The sequence below is a fragment of the Chelonoidis abingdonii genome, chromosome 3 (assembly GCF_003597395.2).
Source record: "Chelonoidis abingdonii isolate Lonesome George chromosome 3, CheloAbing_2.0, whole genome shotgun sequence".
Lineage (NCBI taxonomy): Eukaryota > Metazoa > Chordata > Testudines > Testudinidae > Chelonoidis > Chelonoidis abingdonii.
The window spans coordinates 144,789,159-144,794,471 of record NC_133771.1 but is presented as its reverse complement, the minus strand read 5'-3'; positions in this window follow the sequence as shown (position 1 = coordinate 144,794,471).

The following is a 5,313-nucleotide window of genomic DNA, read 5'->3' as shown; positions in this document are numbered from 1 at the left end:
TCTCATTCAGCAATTGAGTCCATAGAACAGCAGTTTCGAACCTTTCATTAGAACTGGTCAAAATACTAATTGCCAATAAATGATGCAATTACTTTCATCCTTTTTTTCTGCTTGTTGACTAACCCCAATTTCTGCTAATCCATATCCAACTCAGAATCAGCATGAGTATCTTTGCCTGGAAAAAGCTGTGTGTGTGAGAGGGGCAAGCAACAGTCTTAAAAAAAAAGTCTACATAGATTTTGAATTATTATAGCATCTAAGATTAAGCCAAAGCCTGCTAGCATTTTCTTTCCTTCTGTGCTAACGAGGTCCTAACACTTTCTACGAATTATTTGCACTGGTGAAAATGGAGTCTCAGATCCATTTCCAGCTGCAAAGAGCCACTGCAAAATTAATTTGCCTTCAAAAGGGGTAAAATATTGTAGTTTCCTGGAATCTGCCTCAGCAAGGGTCCAATGTGGCTCAGCACTGACTGGAGTTGGTGAGAGTGAAAGATGCTCAGCTCTTCAAAGAAGCTAATAATCTAACTAATATACATCAAGATGGGTTTATAGAAAATAGAGCTTCAAACTGGATTTTTTTTATGAGGTTGATATTTGATAATAGAGGGCTCTTCATTCTAGCAGACAAAGATCCAGTTGCTGGAGGTTGAGACTAGACAAATTCAGACTGGAAAAAAAAAGAAGAGTAATTTTTTTTAACTGTGATAGTAATTGTGGAACAATTTATCAAGGGTTGTGGTGGATTATTCACCATCCTGGGAAATTGTAAATGAAGACTAGATTTTTTGATAGGGTCTAGTTCAACCACAGCTATAGGATTTGAATTAATCCTGGGAAGTTTTATGGGTTATTTGTAACACTAAACACTAGTGAAGAATGAGATGTTAAAGAGTCCTTTATAACCAGGACCACAGCTAGGCATATATCCAGTGTGCAGAGCCCTGACCTCTTGGAATCTGTTGAAACTGAACTTGTGCTCTGAAGCATTCAAGTTAGAGGGGAGAATGAGAGCACTACCCACTTGCCCAGGAGGACAGAGAAGAGCTATTCACACAAGGCAAGTTCCCAGGACAAGCACCTCCAATCCATTCAGCCGCTAAGGCATCACAAACCCATGAAAATCTACTTGGCTTTAGCCTCACTGAGAGCAATGGGAGATAGACAGAGGTTTGCTGTCCATAGTCCTTCTCACTTTCAGTGCTTTTATATTGTTTGTTTTACTGTTGCAGGCCCAATCCCACTCTCTCAGGCAAATGCACAGTTTTCCCAGGATTGGGACCTATTTTTTTATTCTGCTTATTTCTTAAGGGATCTTGTCTTTAATTATATCAATGCACTATATTCGACTGGTAGAGCCCTGTGAGCCCCCAACCACCTACCCAGGGATTATACAAAGTTCTGGACCTGTTTTAATTCTTGAATTTTTTCTACCACCTCAAACCTCTTCTGAAGCCTGCTCTTTGAACTGTTCTGTCTGGATTCTGTATTACAAGGCACGCACTCAGACACCCCACTAGTTCACTGCCAGAGTCAGAGGTATGTGGTAACACAGGAAAGCAGCTAAAACTCATTCATCAGAATATTACAGACAGATTCAGACCTATGATCAGTATAAAGTGACCTCTGCTGGTCAAAAGGTTTCCCCCTGCACATCTATTAAAACTATTATTTGTATCATGATTGTGCCTGAAGGTCCAGTAGAAGAGTTTTTATTGTTTTTTAAAAGCAGAAACAAGCAGAAAAGAAAAAAAATATGGATACTATGTAATGAAAAAGGAATTGGTTGATCCACCACTGGGTGCAAACAGGTATCAGCAAACACGGTAATTGGTTCATTCATTACTATGAAATATCAGCTGGGTTTGTGGGTCAGTGGAAGAAGGAAAATGTGAAATGAGGATTATGAATTTATACACCACATCTAACAATAGAAATTGAGTTTTTTTATTCTCTCCTAGAACTATGAAAAATATTAGATATGAAAAATATACACACTTTTCTAGAAAGTGTTTTAAAACCTAAATTAAGTGTAGTAATGAGATGGCGCATAAGTATTACTTGCTTAGGTTAAGGGGTTCTTAAAGGAACCTTCCATTGTACTATAAATTTCAACCACTACATTGCATCATAAGAGGAAGGACACATGCATAATGATTATAATTAGAACAAAGACAAGCTTGCTGAGAGGGTCTCGGGACTCCTGGGTGCTATTCCTTTGCTACTTACTTGCTCTTGGACAAGTCAGACCCAAGTTTTGCTTTAAAAAACCAGGGCCGGCTCCAGGCACCAGTTTATCAAGCAGGTGCTTGGGGAGGGAACTCCAGAGTGGGGCGGCACTTTCAGGTATTCGGCAGAGGGTCCCTCACTCCTGCTTGGAGTGAAGGACCTCCCGCTGAATTGCCGCAGATCGCGATTGCAGCTTTTTGTGTGTGTGTGTGGGGCTGCTTGGGGCGGCAAAACCCTGGAGCCGGCCCTGTCAAAAACACCAACTAATTTTGGCTGCCTAAATCTCTGAGTGCCCAAATTGACACCTCTAACATCTGATTTACAAAGACACTGCACACCTGCAGTTCCTGTTTCTTTCACCTTCCCTGGTGGTTTGGCTTGTTTAGCACTCAGGTTGGACGGTCAGAAATGGAGTTACAGGATAGGTCTAGTGTAGACACTCACTACAGTGACAAAAGGGGTTCTTCACTGTAGTAAATCTGCTTCTCTGAGTGGCAGTAGCTAGGTTGACAGGAGCGTTCTTCTGTCAGCATAGCTCTGTCTAGTCCAGGCTTAGGTTGGCTTAATTTAGGTGTAGACTAGGCCAGGATTATTAGACATTTTTCAAAATTTAGGCTTCAGCCTCTCTACACCAGACACCCTTTTTACAAATGGAGTTGTCAAGGCTGATTCCCCACTCTGGCACTTTGAGTACAGAAGGTGGGGGCTTACAAGGGCTCTAAAAATTAATACTGGCCACTCCAGGCTTAAACTTTAACTTCCAAGGTCACAGCTTTTCTGTGACCCTGGATTGGTAGATGCTGCCACCACCCAAGTGGAAAACCCCTTTGAGAACCCAGGAAGGCACACTTGGGAATTCCTTGTCATGGGGTATCCTCAAACCCTTTCACCATCCCTGCCCTCTTGCCCCCCACCCCCAGGGGAAAGGGGGAAAGGAAATCAGCTGTTGCCACCAGCTAATTAAACATGGGCACAAACCTTTTAAAACACAAAAATCCAATTCTGTTCTTAAAGGCAAATTTTTTTAATTTTAAAAAGAATACACATCTGGGAATTTAGGTTTTCGCTAGATTTAAAAAAAAACTACAAGAATTAAGCATCAAGAATAGCTTTTTTGAGGTCCAGCGTAAAGGTTACAAGCAAACAGAAGCAGGTGGGGTTTGCACAGAGAAGTCCACAAGCCATGAAGAAATAAACCTAATTGCGTCTTTCTAGAGATTTCCTGATTTACTTACATATCTGGGGTTTCAAATGAGTAGTTTCTAGGTACGATACCAATTTTTCATAACTGGCCCCAAGCTTCTTACAGCATAGTTGCAGCCCTATCTGCCGCTTCCCAGAGAACAATCACAGACAAAAGGGGAGTCTTGTTTCAACATTAAAAAGTTTTAGCCTTCCCATCAGCTCTTTTGACCAGGTGCCCACTTACTTCCTTTTACCTATGCATAGTGAGACTTTTTAAACCCTTTACAGGTAGAGCAATTAGAGAACAGCTACTAAGAGGGATTTTATAGCTACTGGCTGGCTGGCTGTCCATAAGAGGGAGCTCCCCCTCATCACCTTCATTTATCACAGGAGTAATACTATTCACCTTGGGAAAGCACTTGGAAATCCCCAGAGGGAAGGTGCTTTAACTGAAAACTATTAATTACAGAGATGAACTAATAACTCCAGAGGGCGCCAGAGCTGGTCCCCTATGGATACTGCTGAGGAAAAAACTTCCAGCACCAGTGTATGTGGCGAACACACACACCTAATATGAATGGACATGAGCAACCACTCAAAGAACAACTTAGGGTTTTTTCCCCCCACAACTGTATATGTTGCAATATAGCTGTATCTGTATGTAACAGTGAAATATGGACAGATGGCTAAAGACAGATAGTATTAAGAACATACAAAGGATCAGTGATGAGAAGGGTAAGAGTACATGGGCAGCTGGTAAATCTGGAAGGGGGTATGCAATAAGAAAAGTTTGAGAACCTCTGCCCAACATAAAACCATATATACTCAACTCCCCTTCCCCCCCCCAGCCCCTCCTCCCTAAAACACTACCAAAACAAAACACTCCACTGCATGTTTCCCCCTTCAAGAAGAGAATGAGAGAACAAACACATGACAGATGTGTTGTTACATGGCTTAATGAACTACTGGAAGACACTCACACACTACCTTGTTAAGTGTGATACAAGAACCTATACAGAACAAAACACAGTCTGCTCCCATTTTTGCATTTGATTTCCCTCCATCCCTTGGGTATTTCATCTGCCTGCCTGAGTTTAGCTCTTCACCCAAAGTCTTTTTTTTTACAAATTCATTTACATATGTGTTTTTGGTGTTTAATTAGTACAATGCATAGAAGACGTCCAATAAAATGAACACACATTGTGGAACTTATAGGTATGTCATACAGAGTGAAATTAACTATGACGGAGTCCCAGATGGCTCAGTTCTTCAAAAGCCACCCCAGCAATAAAAGAAGAGTCAGGATCTGAAATTTACAATCCAAAAAATTCAGAAACACTCCCCTCTCCACCATGAAAACCATATCTGTCCATCATAGACCCTTCTTTCCCTTTTCAGTGTGAGGGTCTGTGGGCTGAGAGCAGTTGTGATGTTTCTGCAGTTCCTGAGAGTTCCCCACAGACAGAACAGCCTTCATCTTAGAATACTATTCTTGCATTCTCTGCTCTTTTCTCTGAGTGGAGGACAGGTAACAGCTGAGAGATGGTCCCAGTCAGGAGGGAACTATTTTGGTTGCTGCTGCCTGAAATTTGCTATTAGTTGAAAAAATAGTGATGTAAGTTGGGAGCACTGAATTTCTGCTCTGCTTGGCATTGCTGGAGCAGAAGACCGGATAGGTGGGCAGAAGGAACGGCACTAACTCTGGAGCCTTGGGACAAATCTGAACTGGCTCTGGTATTTGCAGAGAGGCACAGCACATGCTTGGGGAGGTTAAGAGCTAGAATAAAGTTGGACATGCAACTTTAAAATAAAATGCTTAAGGACAGTTTTTAAAAATTAGCTTGAACAGAAGTTTCCTATTGGTGTTTAAGTGAGAAAAAAAAATCACATTTAATATTGA